Source organism: Oryzias melastigma, linkage group LG17 (genome assembly GCF_002922805.2).
Source record: "Oryzias melastigma strain HK-1 linkage group LG17, ASM292280v2, whole genome shotgun sequence".
Lineage (NCBI taxonomy): Eukaryota > Metazoa > Chordata > Actinopteri > Beloniformes > Adrianichthyidae > Oryzias > Oryzias melastigma.
Window position 1 is genome coordinate 20,407,904 of NC_050528.1, and position 17,769 is coordinate 20,425,672.

General features: G+C 36.9%; 1 protein-coding gene across 2 annotated transcripts in view; it reads right to left on the reverse strand.

Annotated features, from left to right (window-relative positions):
* The window catches only part of brinp2 (bone morphogenetic protein/retinoic acid inducible neural-specific 2), a 241,809-nt gene that overhangs the window by 194,428 nt on the left and 29,612 nt on the right, over positions 1–17,769 (reverse strand). The window lies entirely within an intron of this gene.

Here is a 17,769-nt window from a genome sequence, read left to right on the forward strand (position 1 = left end):
AAAAAAAAAAAAAAAAAAAAAAAATGGCTGATAAAAGAGGAAGGAAAAATGAGATGAAGAAGCATAATGAGAGAACAAGAATGGGATAAATAGACGTAAAGAGCAAGAGGCAGAATGGGAAATGAGTTGCACATAATAAATAAGTCAGAGAAAAATGCACCACTGCAGGCAGGTCTGCTGCAGGGTTTTCAGCTGCGTTATTATGGACATATAATATCCCGCACTGCCAGGTTAGACTGCACAACATAAAAGTTATTACAGTTTAACGTCTACCTCTGGAAAACGTGTCGGCGGTGACATATTTTTACAATACAGATCAATAAGAAGAAATGTTGTTCAATGCCTTAGTCACAACTGCCCTTATGGGTGGATACAGGCTGTCTGCTGGTCCGGTCATTTTTTTTTTTTTTTAGTTTCCATTGTTAAATGGACCCATTAACCAAACAGTACATGTGGGGGGTGGAAAAGTGGAATGGAACAGTTGCGGCAGACCCGCTGTAGCTACCCATTGATTGGCAGAAAGTGATTGATGGATAATAGCAAGCACCAATATAGCGCTTGTTTAAGCTAACACATTTGTAGGTTTCTACCCACAATCTCTTTTTTCAAACAACAATAAATTATAAGTTATACACGATGTACCAGATGTAAAGCAATAAAAAGACGAGCTGCTGGATGACCTCCGTTGTTGTTGCTTTTCTTATCGTCAAACTTCAGCATGGTAGCGGTCAACTTCAAAATGCTCATTCCAAGCAAGGCTTTACACAACACCTACAGGCTAATTTCCACTTGCCTTTTTTGGTGCGTCTCCATTGTGCTACATTATATTGAAACAAAAAAATGACACGTTCATTAATCAATCAAAATGTTGACATTGCCTCCATTATATTTGTGCCTTATATCCATTCCACTCCAATGAAACGCAAGCTTTGCAGGACTTTTTATTTCCAGGCCATCAACACGTTGATTTTGTGGTAAAAAGCCAGAGAAATAGGAAGCAGGTCTGGATTTCAAAATACAAACTTTTGCTGTACTTTCAAAATAAAACGTTATAAAATTTAATTTTATATGTATGGTGCCGTGTCCACTCGATTACGCACGTTAACACAGCAGAAAACACCAGTGTCAATTTTTGTTCTGGACAACAACAGTTTAATCTTAAAAACATACATAAGACATCATTTATGACACAAAACATACATTTTATAAAGTCTCTGTGAGGAACAAGAGGGGTGGCTTCAGTTTTAGATGAGCGAAAAGAGCGGGACAAACTACTCGACACAGGGGCGGCAGGACAAACCAGTCCTCCCGGACGGACCGGAGACGCAACAAAAATGATATAAAGTAACTGACGGTTGTCCGATGGACTCTCCACACAATGCACTGCAGAGTGTAAGGTAAGGGTGAACAAGGGTAAAGTAGGCGTGTCCTATGCTGTTTTCTTTTTTTTTTCAAACCCTCTGAACCCTCCGCAATGTTAGTGATGTTCAGTTGATCAGTGGGTGTCTGTTGCTTGCACTCAAATAGAACATTGACAATCAGATCTTAGTTTGTATTGGTGAAAGGGGTGAAGTAGTTCTTTTTGGATGTTCAGGTCTCCTTTAATGATGAAGCACGCCGTTTGCTTGTACTGCACCTTCATTCTTTTGTGATGGTCACACTCGGGTTGTGCAGCTCCTGTTTTATTTATGTATAATTTGGGACAGCAGCTGTCCATTTGGGCTCTGTAAGATTGATGGTCATTATTTAAAAAGCAACAAACAGTGTTGAAGCCCCAGAATTCATGTTTTTGTGAGTTTTTTTTTTCATTTTGCCATCTTAACTTTTTCTTTCTACTGAGCTTCCATAGGGCCACTATATGACAGCATCACCCGTACATCAGCAGTGCATGTAACTAACATTGTCCTTTCAAATACCACACGATACATTTACCCCATGTACAACAATGGTACGTTCCATTTTCATGACGTCCCTTAAGGTGGCCCTATGAGCCTAAAGGGAACTGCAAGACACACCTGCGCTCCCTTTAAATGCAGATGCACCTGTCTACAACCCTCCATAGACCCGGACAACCCAAAAACCTGCAGCATCTGTATGGATCAATCCCCATATGGGTGTATGTGGCTAAGGTATGAAGAAGTAGATTAAACCCATAGTGACATCAGTGTAACAGAAGAGCATCAGAAATATGTTCTGTGCTCCACTTGGTCTGTGGCATGTTCCACATAATATTCATTTGACAGAAAAATGGGTCTTGATTCTTAATAGTTTAATAGATTACACAAAGTCGTTATCATTTTTTCTGATGAAGCACATACTTTAAATGGAAACAGGACCTGCAGAAACAAAAAAGTGGCCAAGACGAAAATACACCTCCTTAGGTGTGAATTCTAAGTTGCAAAGTTAAGTTAAAGTAGTTGTCACACACCTGGATTTGTCATATTTGCTCATTGGATCCATCCCCTGAGAGAACGGTGAGCTGCAGACACATTTAGGAACCATTTGGTGGTTTAACCCTGCAATCCAACCACTTAAAGCTGACGTCAAGTAGAGAGTCTTTGGTATGAGTCAGCCCTGAGTACCACGACCTTCCAATTTTAGGGTGGACACTCTCGGGTACTGAGTTGGTCTTATTAGCATTAAAGCAAAATACAGTTTGATTAGGGAAAGATTTTCATTGACAAGTGACAATTTATGTGATCTTCACTTCCAAAACAAAGGGAATGACAGAACAATTACAGAGTTTTCCCATGTCTAAACTCCTAAATGAGATATTAACTCACAGCTTCTTATAGAAAATAAAGTATATTAACTTCCACCTTGCTATTAATGGTTGGCTTTTTTTGTTGTTATTGTTTTTTCTTTTTAATTTTAACCCTATTAAGTTTCAATATCACTACCAAGCATCCCACGATAATAAAATCCAGTCAGACCTTAATACAATTTTTATAGTTAGGTGAGAACAATTTAGTTTCCAATTACAAGAACATCATAGATAACAATGAATTGTAATGAGCTTGTTTTCCGAAGGGGAGCTGGAAAATTATATGAAACAACAACTCAATAGTTGACTCTATGAAATCAAAATTCTCCCCTGTATAGAATTTAAGTGCAGCCCAGGTACAGACCAGTTTCTGGCAAAAACTAAAAATAACAAATCATTGAAGAGCAAAAGACCCAAATAAAAAGTGTGACTCCTAAAACGGTATACCGGTAATGTGCTTTTGATCCATCACTGCAGAAAAAAAGTGTCATTCTGATGGAGGATAACAGATGTTTTAAAGTTTAATGATGTGTGTTTGGAAAACACAACTTTTATGGCCTAAATAAATCTGATGGAAAAATGCACATTGGATCGTCAACATTTAGCTAACTGGTCATTTATTACTCACTGACTGACAGCTTGTTAGCTATCAACTATCTATAAAGGACATTTATAAATCCTTAATAGTTGGTTAGTAAGTCATTTATAGCTCATTAACAAACAGTTCATTAAAATGTGTTAACTAGCTACCAATAGTTATTATAAAGTGCTCAAGAAATTTATGTCTATAATATTGTTTGACATGAAAATTGAGCTTAGGTTTGTCGTTGTGGGTAAATTTTTTGTTCTTTTATTTAAAAATCTGTCAACAGAATTCATACATTTAATTAGATTTTTTGCTAACATTTTGCTTCTAAACGGACACTAATATCAGTGAATAAACATGGAGAATTTCCTTGGCAACATCAGAAAAACAGCAAAGTCTTCCAGAAATAGCAGTAATTTCAGTTGCAAAAATTAGGGCTTTTAGCTCATATGAAAAATAAAGCAAGGCTTTCCAGTCCGCTGCTCCATCTTCAGCCTTTTGCCTCCAGCCAAAGTGTTTGTTAATTGTTTTGTTAAGTTACATAATAGGTCAACTGGAAAAAAGGCCCATACAAGCAACTTAAAAACGGGGTTATCAATACCTATGCCAGCAAAGCTTAAAAAATCAATTAGACCCTATGCTTTTTTCTTTTTTTCTGGGTCAAAAGCAGTGGCAAAGTTAATTGAGTTATTAGGCGGGGATAACAGCTCAGCCAGGACACGTAATCTTTAAATAATAGAGTTTGGAACTATTGGTTAAATGTGAAACAAGAGGCCAGAAAACCATAGATGTAAAAATCTAAATGAAAAGGATAATCATTATTGGTGAAAGAAATGCTAAATTGGGACAAGCACTATACCATATTTTCCTCACTATAAGAGCACGAGAAAGTCTTTATTTTCTTTCCAAAAACACCAGTGTGAATTTTGTAACCTGGAGGGCCTTGTATTTGTATCAATTGTGTCCTAATCAAGGTTGGATGCTCTTGTAAAAATGCTAACCCAGCTAATCTGTAGCGGTGTCTGACTCGTTTTTCAGGTGTTGCTAAGAAGGTTGAGTGTTATTTTCAAAAATGCTAACACAGCTAACGTGTAGCAGCTAACGTGTTGTGCAGTCGGAGTAATGTTTGCTTTAGAAGTCTTTTTTTTAAGGGCTGCAAACAAGGTAGGGAGTCACAAGTATTGGGAATATGCTAACGTGGCTATTGCTGCTAATTGTGGCTAATCTTTTTCTGCTTACCTTACTTATCCTTTCTTTTCCCGTTTTCCTTTTCCTTTTGTCCTTGTATCCTTCTAATTTCTTGGTATTAAACCTTTAACCTGTTTTTTTTCCATTTCAAAAATCATTTTTACTTTTTTTCTTTGTCATTTTTTTCTTTTCTTCATCCCTTTTCTTCTACATTCCTCTTTGTACTATTTTTTCTTCTTTTTCTTTCCTTCTTTTTTTCCAAAAGCTAACACTTTCTTCTCGCTAAGATGGCTTACATCTAGCGCAGAGGTCTGCAAACTATGGCTCCAGAGCCACATGTGGCTCTTTTACCTCTGTATGGTGGCTCTCTGGTTGAAGCAAAATGAAATAACAGTACATTTTTTAAAGTTGTCTCATTTATGTAATTTAGTTTACTAATGAATTTTAGGTTATTTTGGAGTTTAGCTAGTAATTAAGCAACAAGTTAGCTTTTTTTTTCATTATTTGGCCTCTACTGAGTTAGTTGTTTTTAAAAAAGAGGCAATAAGCTAAAGTTTTTGGCAAATTTGTTATCTACTGAGATTTTTTAGGCTAATTTAGAGCTTAGCTTCTATTTTAGCAACAGGCTAACATTTTTTTACCAATTTAGTTTACTGAGGAATTGTAGTCTATTTTGAAGTTTAGCTAGTAATTAAGCAAAAAGCTAGCTTTTTGGCTAATTCCGCTTCTACTATGGTAGAAGGTAAAATTGAAAAAAAAAAAAACATTTGAGAAATGCGAGTTTCTTTTTATATTTTTGCTTTTGATGGTGTCAAAACATAGGAATATTTTTTTTTTAATGGTAATGAATTTCTTAAAGGTTAACATAAATCTATGTGGCTCCCTCTAGATTTTGATCAGTAGAAAACTAGTCGAAATGGCTCTTATACTGATAAAGGTTGCCGACCCCTGATCTAGCGTATCACAAACAAGTGTTAGTAATTGTGAATGCAGTTATTAAAGCATAACTGACTGACCCACTTATCTTTAACTTTTTCTTGTTGCTTACTATGACATTAGTTCAAAAATAGACAATTCATTGATGGGTTGCCTTATAATCGTGACCTATAGTTCAAAAATATGATATTTAGTTTATGGTCAACCAAAAAATATGCTAATAGATACTCAACTTCACAGGACAAAGTGAAATAAATTTTTTGTTAACTACATATCCAGCCAAATGCTAATCAAAAAAGTCCACATTTATAGGACAAACTAGCATAAAGAAATGAAAAAAAAAACAACGTTCCTTTCACCATATTCAAAGTTGTCATAAAAAGAAAACATCCGATATCCGACATGTCTGATATTGGACTGTTCGTGTATATACAGTATTTTTAATGGGGTTCTTCAATAGAAAACTAGCTCCCTTCTGACACCAGCTCCTAGTGGTCTTTTGAGGAATTACAACATTTGATCCTTCCTGGTTTCAGGAATAAGAGGTGGTAGCTTAAAGCACATTCAGGCTTTAGGTGAAAAACTAATGATCTCAAATATACATATAAAAAACAATGTTACAAATGTTGGATAAATGTTAATTGTATCACAACTGTTATCTAATAATGTTATTTAAACTGAGATGCACAAACTGTCATCTGGGTTCTTTTCAGAAAAAAGAAGGCCACTAACATGTCAGTTCTTCTGTCAGCATGGCATAAATTTTATTACCATAACAATGCCAACAACTTTTTTTTTTATCCGAATACTGCCATTGAATACTTCATTTTCGCAAAAAAAAGTCTAAATAAAAGATGTAGTGCTGGAAATATGATCTAATTACGTTGAGAAATTAAAGTGTTATTGTTTTTCCAGCAACCAGTTTAAAGTTTATGTGCTGTTATGAGAAAACTGTTTACTTTGAATAAGTTAATTGCAGAGAGCTAAAAGATGGGGCGGGCTCATTTGATGACTCCTAATTTTATTTGTTCAGATTGATGCCTCAACAGTTGGGGAAAGATCTCAGAGGGGACAGCAAGGGGCTGATTAGCTAAACAGCGCAAATTAAGGTGTGGTTGTAAACGACACTGATGGGAGAATCCTGTCCTCCAAATGTGCTTTCAAAATCCTGCTATTTAACATAAAAAAGGACCCATTTTATTTGTTGGAAGCTGATTAAGGTAGCTAGTTTGTTGTCAGTATGCCGTCTTCTCATCTCCTGCTGCTTAATTCTTCTTGGTACTTTAACAAACTTTATAAAAAAAATGTTTTTTCTTTAAGAAATACTATTCCAAAGTAATTCCTGTTTCAAATGCTACTTTTGGTACAGGACATGACATAAAAAAACAAATTATTTCCTCAAATTAATCATTTGTGGCCACAATTTAGTGCGTTGTAGAATTTTGTGCACACAGATTTGCATTTTGTGGCAACAATTTAGCATTTTGTCCAAACAAATTAGTGTTTGGTGTGCACAAATGAGCATTTCGTCCACATGAATTAGTGTTTTGTGTGAGATAATTAGCATTTTCTCAACATAAATTTGTATTTTTGTCACACAAATTAGCATTTTGTCCACACAAAGTAGGGTCTATGACAAATTAGCATTATGTTCACATACATTTATAATTTTGTGCACACAAGTTTGTGTTTATGTGGACAAATTAGCATTTGGTCCACATAAATTAGTGTTATGTTCAAGAGATTTAGCATTTTGTCCACATAAACTTGTATTTTGTCTACTTAAATTAACATTTTGTGCACACAATTAGAATATGCAAATGCAGGCACAAATTAGTATTTTGTACTCTTCAATTAGCATTTCGCATACATAAATTAGTATTTCCTAAGCACAAATTGTGGCCACAGATTAGTATTTCGTGGCCATAATTTAGTATTATAAATGATTACCAGGAATTAACTATGCAAAAATACTACCGTAATTTGCATGCACAAAATACTCATCTGTACCACCAAAATGCCACTGAAATGCTAATTAATGGCCACAAAATGGTAATCCGTGCACCGTGCAAAAAAAAAAAAAAAATGCTCCTTCATGCCTAAAAAGTGGTAATAAAATTCAAAGTTGTGTCCATGAAATACTAATTTCAGCACAAAACACTAAATATTTAATAGGTGGAAACAATTCTTTTTTCTTTTTTTAATGTCATATCCATGGCTCAGTCGTTTGCTGCTGGTATTGTGGCAAATATCTTTTTTCTGAATAGGGCAAAATCAAAAGGTTGACCAACTTCCACTTTTGACCTTCAGTCAACAGCTGCTCAAACAAAATCTAATGTCACAAGCACCTGCTAAAGACATCAGGTCATTCCTTTTTGCCATCTGACATTTTCAGCTCAAATCAGCTTCTCCGGTCGTCAAAATGCCACGTATCCACGTTATCACGCTGCGCCTGGCGTCTGATGATGAAACAATAGAGAGCTACGCCACAATTTTTGCCTTAGTCAAAACTGGCCTTATGGGTGGAAGTGGCTGTCAGCAAACACAAAACATGGGCGAACGTGCACTGGGCCTGCAGGAGATGTTAAGACCAGACTCCTTGGTGAGAACATAAAACAAAAATGTTCATACACGTTTTTTCCTATGGGCTTGCTGCAGGTGACATGTCACACCCACAACAGGAAATGAGGAAGTAGGTGAAATGTGTGAAATAAGGGAGTTAAACAATCAGAACTTTGTTTGTGTGTGGATCTGATGAGCGTCCTGCGATTACTTACGTATCACCTGCACACCCTGTGCATGTGATGTTTGCTCGTAGTCGGTAAGTGGCCAATACTTTATTAATGACTAGAGTAGAATGTGGCGTAAGGACACTGTATGGTACCTCATAAGTGCATGAAGTCTTACAAATACTTCATGATACGCCTACTACACACACAAAAATGGTTCATTCCATTTTTATGATGACCATACTAGCCACAAGAGACCCTCCAGACACACCTGTGCTCTATTTCAGATGCAGGCACACCTGTCTACGGCCCGGACAACCCAGAAACCAACAATAGGAAGGCATGGGAGAGACAATTTTTTTGCCTTAAAGAGAAACATTAGAAGGAGTACAACTACTTTTAACTCCTGCTCCTATACTAAGTGTACTCGTACAAACTTGTACTAACCTCAAGCACGACGGAACGTAAAAAAGTAATGAAGAGAAAAACCTGCGAGGAGGCTTTATGGCTTAAAGGGCTCCACGCTCGTTACTTGGATAATGAACCCATCAATACAGCAATTATTTATGATGTTCCAACACTAGAGTGCCACCAAATATGCAGCCGCTCATGTTTTAATCAGGATTGAATGGGTTGTGTCACTGTGATTGAGAATCAGTTGGGGTTGATGTAGCCATCATGCATGCATTTAGCATCTATTCTCCTTCTATTGCACCTGTCACCGCCTATGCAACTCATAATTGTCAAAAAAATAACATTGTGATTGTTATTTTTTTTTTTTTAAGCCAAAGCCCATTTCAATTTAGGTGGTAAACAACAACTCGACACAGTTGCTACATCTGTTGTGGTTGTAAAAGACACCTGTTCATAAACTGTAGAAGGGCAATTTCTCCACAACTGCCACAGTTTTCCATTTTTTTATTTTGCTCTACTTGACAGTTGACATTGTCCTCATGGCATTACTTTATGACCCTGGGACTCAGCCAAACCTCTAAATATGTATCATGAAACTGTCAGGAAAAAAAAACAAAAAAACAACAACAACGGTATTTCTAGGCCAGCACAGGAAGTTCGGACTATTTTAAAATCGACAGGATGTCACCGCCGTATTCATGGGAGACAAGGGATTTGCAAAGGTGTCAACAGTTTGTCGCCCTGTTGCATCAGGCTGGATGTGCACGCAACCCGATAGCTCAAATGTCAAGTCCGGCTGACTTCCCTGCTTGCTGCAGGACTGTGAACATCATTGGGGAACAGAGACGTAATTGATGCCACATTTCAAAATAAGGGGGGGGAGGAGCAGGCCTATTTTTCTACACCTATCCTGATTGTTAAATAATATTTATGTGTCATTTATTGCACTTAAAAAGTGTTTCATCCTGGTCAATAAGCGAAATCCCTTCATTCCATTCAGAATATTTAAAGTTTTCCAGGAGCATAAAATGCTAATCATACTGCCTTGTAGGTGTGTGTTTTGGGGATGTGCAAATGCGGATGTTCCTGTGATTAAAACGTGTAAGTGGGGTTATTTCGGTTTCCTTGTTAGGACCCCTCCTGGTATAATGATCGGCTCTCTCAGAACAATTCCTGACAAGAATTTAAAAGACCTAATTAGGCAGATCGTAATTTCTTATGTTCTAATAATGATTAGGGTTAAGATGTGAGGTTAATGTAAAAAACTGGTTTAGAGAAAAGATGCACAAAATTAACAGAACTTGAAGTAAATTGTGTTTCTGTATGTGTGGAAGAGGGCCACCATGCTTAAACGCCATATTCCCACGGTGCTTTTATCACAGAAAGATATTAAGATTTGTCTCTGCACCGCGGCTGCAGCGTACAAAGAGTGAGAAGTGAACTTAATCACCAGATGGGAGAAGATTCCCTTTAGACCCGCCGAGCCAACACATCCGGTGACTTTTCTGTTTTCACAAAGCATAATATTTAATGCATATAGGTGCTGCTGCAGGCGGTGATCGACGGGGGGAAACACTAAAGTTGACGTCCCGGTGGCTGAACGCAAAGCCGTCAAAACAGACTCAGCGTCTGTGTGACACATCCCGTGTGGATAGACAGACGGGAATGGCAGGAGAAAGGCGAGGAGACGGAGAAGGAGTGGTGGAAGCATTCAGGTGACTGAAAGCGTGAGACGCACGGAGGAAACCCAGAACCTATTTCTATCAAGTGTTTAAACTGGAGGGTAAAAATGTAGGGAAAAAAATCAACCTGGATCCAGAACAGACGATCAATGTCCCCCTAATTTGCATCAAAATGATTATTTTTATCATTTCGGTTCTCTTGTAATCTCTATTATTAGTCAGTGATTCATGAACTGTCTCAAACTACTGCAGACGTGCAAAAAATATCTGACTTGGCTTAAGGGAGCACATTTAATTTAAGCAGATGTTGCAATATTCAAAAGGTCAGCACACAGTAGATCAAATTCAGCTGACATTTGACACACATAGCCAGTCTGATGTCCACCACACTGACCTTTTCTCATCATTTTTTATCATGTAAAAAATATATTTTTAATTTTGATATTTTCTATTCATAAACAAATCATATTTCATATTATTTTATTGTTTTATTATATATAACTTCTATTTTATAATACCATAATTTTTATAATGTAAAAAGGCCTATTTAAACTTTTTGTTTGTGTGTTTATTAGCATAGAGAACAAAGTTTATACAATTGTTAGTTTAATAGTAGCTCAATTGAAAAAAAAAAATAACCTAATTAAGACGTATATATGAAAAAGGCCAAAAATTAGAGCTAAGATTGTCACCTTGTTGTTAGGCTGTCCAATATAGTGTTGATGAGCACCATTACCGTATTTCTACACTACTTTCACCATAGAAAGATTTGGCCAGCTGTCTTTTCATTCAAGTTTCAGAGCAGAGTTGAAGGTTGCTTTTCTTTTCTATTCGCTCCCAACGCACTTTCATGAATCAATCTTTCTCTGCTCTTTGGTCACAGAATAGTCTGTCTACTTTTACACGGGTTCACTTCAGTCGGTGAACTGAACCCTTGTTTTCAGCTGCTCCGTGCCAGAGTTCAGATGAGATTTCACTCTCGCCAGACGATGTGGACGAGCTGAGGAAACAAACGGATGTGGGCCAAACAGGCCAGCATGAGAGTGCCCCCACTCTGAAGAAAAGCAGCACAAATTACTTGTTAGGAAGGTTCTCTGAATAAAACTCATATCTGTACAAAGAAGTTCAAGTTCTTGAAGGGAATGTTTTGTGATGGCTTTAGAAACAACAGAAACTAAAGAGACAAAGTTCATCCACAAGGCAAAGCCTCTACTACTGATGGAGACTAGGACTGTACTCAGACTGGACACATCTAGTTTGGCTGAAAGTGAATCAGAGTTTAATTCCCTTGATAATCTGGAACAATTTTTCAGGAACCAGGAACCACTCTTGGACCCATCTTTCAAGGTAGTCTGGGTTTGTTTCCAATTGGACTGAGCTTCGGTTTGCTCTGAGTTTCCTCAGTCTGAATAGGTTCCACACTCGAAGCGGAACAACCAAACCAAAACGACCACCATAGCCGGGCATTACAGTATGTAAATTCTGTATTTAGTTCTCTGTGCTTCTGTTTGGTGCAGTGCAATTCACGTGTTGTCCCTCTTTCCCACTCCCCTCTGGGGGAACAGGAGAGATTTCAGATTGCAGGTGGATCGTCTGTGCTCCTGTTCTTGGCCGTGGACCTCACCTCTGGCTCGTCTTGCCTGTTGATCTCTTCTCCACCTTTCCCCCAGTCCTATCTGGCTGAACTCTATTCAAATATATAGTTGTAAAGTTAGATAAGCTAATTCTTCTTTAACAGTCCTGGTAAATCACTTGTCTCCCCTGATTCAATTGAAACAACCAGCGTGTGTCAAAAAAATGACGTGTTGGGGACACCCAAAATGTCAACAAGTGACGCGGAGGGGTGCTGAACCATGCGTCAAAATATGACAATTTGGGAATGACAATGTGTTGGACGTTCAAAATTGGTCTACGAACTATAAAGTTTCAATAAGTGAACTATCCTGACAAAGATTGCACCACCATGATTTGCTTCTCTTGTTGTCATCCTGGCCAATGACTGAAGAGATCTTTAGTCATGTGGTTTTGTTTACAGGCTCTAGTTCTAAATAAGAATGTTCAGTTGACAGCATCTTGAAAACAGAAGAAACACAAGGTTTAGACTCAATCCAGACCAAATAAGCGGACTCGGTCTGGACCATGAGGCTTTACTGGTCTAAATAAATCCTAAAAGCAGTGGTTTTGGGTGAGGGGTACACTTACATAGCCTAATAACTTTGGGATAATACTTTTATCGTCAATTATTACTTTATTTATTGTCAATTTGACCATCGAATTCCCAGAATTGAGTTGATTTTTTTCCTAGATGTGTTTATTCAGCACTGCCGTTAGCTTTCGCAGCCACCCTCTAAATTCAGAGCTTCACCTCCTGTGCAGCAGTGCATTTTAAATCCTTGACAAGATGGAATTTGACTCGCTACTGTGCTTCATCAATCAACAGTGTAGTAACTCTCAGGTGCTGAAAACAGCGGCCGACTGTAGCATCCCTGCACACGCGGCAGCCAATCCCAGCGTGACACCGATGACCTCATGCTGTAAATCATTACTCCAGATACTTCAGGCCCTACTTAATCTCAGGGATGTGAAAGGAAGATTTATGTATCAATAAGGGCAATTCCAGAAGACAGTCTCCAAACACTGCTGCTTAACTCGCTGACAAACAGCGGCATGATCGCATCATCCATCTTCAAACATATTTAGATCCTCAGCGGGAGAGCAACCCTAGAGTGACCTCGCAAGTTAGAATTAGCAGCTCAATAATGAAGAAATGACTTCATAAATAAGAGATAGGACACATATTTCCAATCAATCTCAGCTCAGTCTCTTCATTAAAACTCTAACTTGTTTGTATCAGGCTGACAAAGTGGGAGTTTTGGTCTAATTTGAAGCCTATTCTTCAGCCCATTGCTCGTTTTGCCCATTTTAAATCACCTCATCAGCTTTAATATCCTCTGTGAGCTGGTACACCGTTTAACCTGGTCAAGGTGACACTTACACACACACACATATTGATGTTTAATATGCTCATTACCTCAGTCAAGAAGATGAAAACCCTTCCACGGTGCACCCGATAACTTTCACACCTTCACGCTGCCCTTGTCGGTATAGGCGGTGTATGTAGTTTGCACGCATTGAGTGTTTAATCAATAGGTAATCCGTGATGGCTACAGACCCAAAAGGTCATTGACCTCTCAGTCAGTCACTGATAATGACAAACATCCATCTAGACACGGAGTGAGCAGATGAGGAGACATGGGTTGTGTCTAAATCCTTCACTACTGAGTGTACTATACGGTATAGTGCGTTCGCCATTTTGTTGTGGTGTCCAAATCTACTCAAGTGCTCTAGAAATTTCTGTGCATTTCAGTGCATCGATGCTCACTTGATTGGAAAATATAAACCACATTTGAAATTTTTTAGAGGAAAGACATGTATTTTTATTTCGTTTTTTTTAAATTACGGTTTTGTTTTATTGATTTTTGTCTTGAGAACAAAGTGGATTCATAAATAGTCTTCGTAATTGTTGATATTTCTTAGGTTTTTACGCCTGGAAATTGGTATAGTCATATTTGCAGTTTAAAAAAAAACAAATTAACGTATGTTTTTTTTTAATTATTGTGTGACTGCTAAAGGGATTTTCCTGTGCCTTTCTGAATGATTTTTGGCAGAAAAAATCTCAATCACATTTTCAACAATTTCAGTAATCTTGGTATCAAATCGTTCAGCTCGTTCAGGACATTACTGCTTGTACTTTTGGTATTTATAAACTTCATAGTTTTTTTAAAATATTGAGCAAAATATGCCCCACAGAAAATGAATGAGAAATTGCTCAAATAAAAACATTTTGTACACTTCCAAAGGTGTGAATTTCTGCATACTTTCAACTGGAGACACCATTCAATGTAGCATCAATTTGAAGCTACTTTAGAAAAAATTACGGTTTTAGAAATTGTAGATTTTCAATGCTGTTAGCGGGGCGAGCTCGCAAAGGTGGCACTCTCCTGTTACTTGCATATTTTTTTTTTGCTAATACTTTTGAAAATTTTATAAATTAATTTTTGGCTCAAAATAAACAAAAACATTTACATACATTTTAGGATTTTTTTGAATGGTTGACAAAAAAAAACCTCAGTTGCCGAAGAAATATTAAATTTTACTATTGCAGATTCTTCTAAAAAATAAAACGGTTGCAATGGGAATAAAATCAACAGATTTTTTTTTGGCAAATGGCCGTCTGACCAGGTTGTAAGGGGGGCAGAAGGGGAGAGTGAGGTCTGTGTAGCCACTCAGGCAGTAAATGCAGGAAGCACCTCCACCAACAACACCACCTTAATTTTTAAATATTTTCACATTTATGTATAAATCTTTGCAGGTGATTGAAGACATTTTTAAGTTCAAAATTGTGAAAAAGTTTAGCAGAAAAAATATCATTTTTGAATGAGTTTAGCATTATGTTAGGACTTTTTTAAATTATCTCTTTTATCACACGGTAGAAAGTGAAGGAGGTATGGTGAAGTGAAAAATGACAATGACATCTCCCATTATGACCCATCACACTGCTTTTCGTTTTAGTATCATTTCTCTGCTTAAGCCACTTTGACTTAGTGCCACTAAGAGATTTCTGTTTTTATTAGGTAAAAGCCTTCACCCTATTGTGAAATTAAGGCAGATAGCCTCAAATTTGAAATTCCAAACCTTTTTATCCTAATGAATTCCAGCAAATGCCTACTTTATAATAATGTTATGTGACATTGAAAACTGAATAGTCTTTGGTTTCCTTTTTTTTTCTCTTGTTCTTTTGTTTATTATCATAATATTAAGGTATCTGCTCTTTTCTTACCTTCACATTCTATGGCTATTCCACTGCATGCAGGGTTGGAAAAACAGTGGAAGAAAAGATGCAAAGAGACACCACACCGACTAAGCAAATTCAAGACATCTTAGCTGTCAACACATCTTGCATAAGAGTGCTCTTGGGGCACCAAAGTAGGTGGAGCCAGTCCCTAATGAATAAGTGAGAAAAAGGAAACACAAATAAAATCCAGGATAATATATACATACATTCTTTTACTTTAATGACCTACTCTTTTTTGTAATTTTTTCATTCAAATTCAGAATTTCAATGATTTTTTTCAAATCATTGGGAATCAGGGGCAGACAGAAAAATGCTGTTTGACAAAGAGCTGGTCTAACCTCCCAGCAAAAGGGGGGTGGGGTTGCATCACACTAAAAAGTCCAGCCCACAATTCTAATGAACTACTGCCGCTCTGCAGAAACTATGTCCTAGAAAATTTGTACATTTTGGCTAAAAGGGGATTAAAAGACCACTGGGAATGCTTCTAAGTGTTCTTGAATGTAAAATGTGCTTCCAAAGTAAGTCATAAAGTGAAATAACTTCATGAAAACTATTCTTTTGAATAATTGTTTATGCTAACTATCGAATTGTTAAGTATAAACATTATTTATATTGAAAAAGTCTGTTGGAGGAAGCTGGATGGCTAAATGGTTTAATTATTGTTGTCGTTTTATTTAGAGCAGGGGATTTTAATGTTCTAAATAGTGTTCAAAATAAACTGAAACTGAAGAAAATGATATTTGCATATTTTGAAAATCAAAAATAATGTGCAGATTTTATAATATCCAAACCTGGATTAAGCTAAATGGGTTTTGCAGTTCTTTTTTTTTTCTCTTTTTTTAAATAAAAAGATATATTCTCAATAAATCTTTTTTAAACCTTCCCTACATGCTGCCAAAAAGCCATAATTAATCAGTATTTTTAGTGTACAAATGCATGAAGGGCTTTTTGTTTTAGCTGTATCTTTTCTGAGCGCTACATCAAGGTTACAGAGTCATAAAAAGCTGTCAACTTTTGGACTGCTTCAACTTTCCAATTACGTGGAAGAAACTATTATACAGGAGATCATAGTGTTGGTCACAGTCTGCTTCACAGTTTTGTAAAACCATGGCAGCAGTAAGAAATGTAATCTCTGAGGAACATTTCAATTTTCCTACCATTAATTTTGAGAAATTTCAATTAAGCATACGCTATAAATCTTCATTTTTTTCCCCTCGTTTCTTTGCTGTCCTGCTTTTACACTCCACAAGCTTAATCAGTGAGATGCAGGAAAAACGGAAAAATCCAGAGGCGATGCAAACAGAATCTTTTGCCGCATTAGTTTCAACACACAGCTGTGATATCGTATTACCTCTGTGATGTTCTTCCAATGCAATCGCTATTCTGCCGCATTCTGAGCTGCTAATGTCTACCCAAAAGGCGTTTTCGAAAAATTTGCGCTGTAACAAGACAGATTAAAATGATGCAAAACGGCACTGTTGAAGGAGCAAACGAATTAATTATAAATCACCTCATTTGTATGTACGGTCATTCCAATTGCCCATGCAAGTTTTATATATCAAGGGCTTAATCAGACATGTAAAAGTGAAATAAATCAAAATGCTGAAGTAAATAGCGAGCTAACTTTCTAATGTACTGCTTCATGCAAATTTAAAGAGATGCAGACGGCCTACCCTGTGTATGAAAGCGGAACAGATGTGCAGCAGTAATGGGATTTATTTGAGTATATAGAAGTTGCTTGGCATCAGTGCAAAGCTTCATTTTGCCATTTGTCTTCCTTAAGGTATCTGTATGATATGAATTGACAATATTTTCTTATTAGTATGCTATATACCGAATATCCTTTTACTTAGTCGAACAAAGAGATGATTTGTATCCATTTAGCTATGTTTTATGCTTCTGAAAAATTGAATTTAATTGCTTTGAATATAATTTGGAGAGCATGGTGGCGGAGTAGCACACAGTTAAAATTTCGGTTTATTACGGCTTTTTTCCACAGTCCAAAAGTATGCTTTATTGGTGTCTTTAAATTGTCCCCTTGGTGTGAGTCTGTGTGTGTGGTTAGCTAAATACAAATTATTCTCCCTATTCGGAGTGTGTCCGAAATTATTTTCATAAGGAGTAAGTGTAGATACTTATGACAAGGGTGATCCACTTAGGAGGAGGAGACATGTGTTTCTTCATGTGGGTGTGCTCTAAAGCACAGAAGTTTACATTTAAATGCAAGTAACAGTAATGAGCTTCTTTACTTTTTAAAGTTATAAAACTAATGTTGTTAGGTATTTTTCAAGCACTGGCAGCTAAAGTAGACGACCTGCAACTTTTGATGACATCATCGAGTGTTAGTTACAATTTGAAGACACTATTTTTCCATAACTTTTCATTTGGAGAGCTAAATGTAGGGATAGGGAGAAGCTGTAGAGGTCAAGGAAGTATTCGGCACAAGAAAACGTGGCTATATTCAATGAATGAATGATTATATATTTAAGTGTAATTAAAAGATTTTTTTGGACTCATAGTGGCAAATCTCTGATTAAACTAACGAGTTCCTAAAAAAATGACCAACTGGGTAGATCATTTTTGATTTTAGATTTCTCACCAAGAAATGCTGTTTT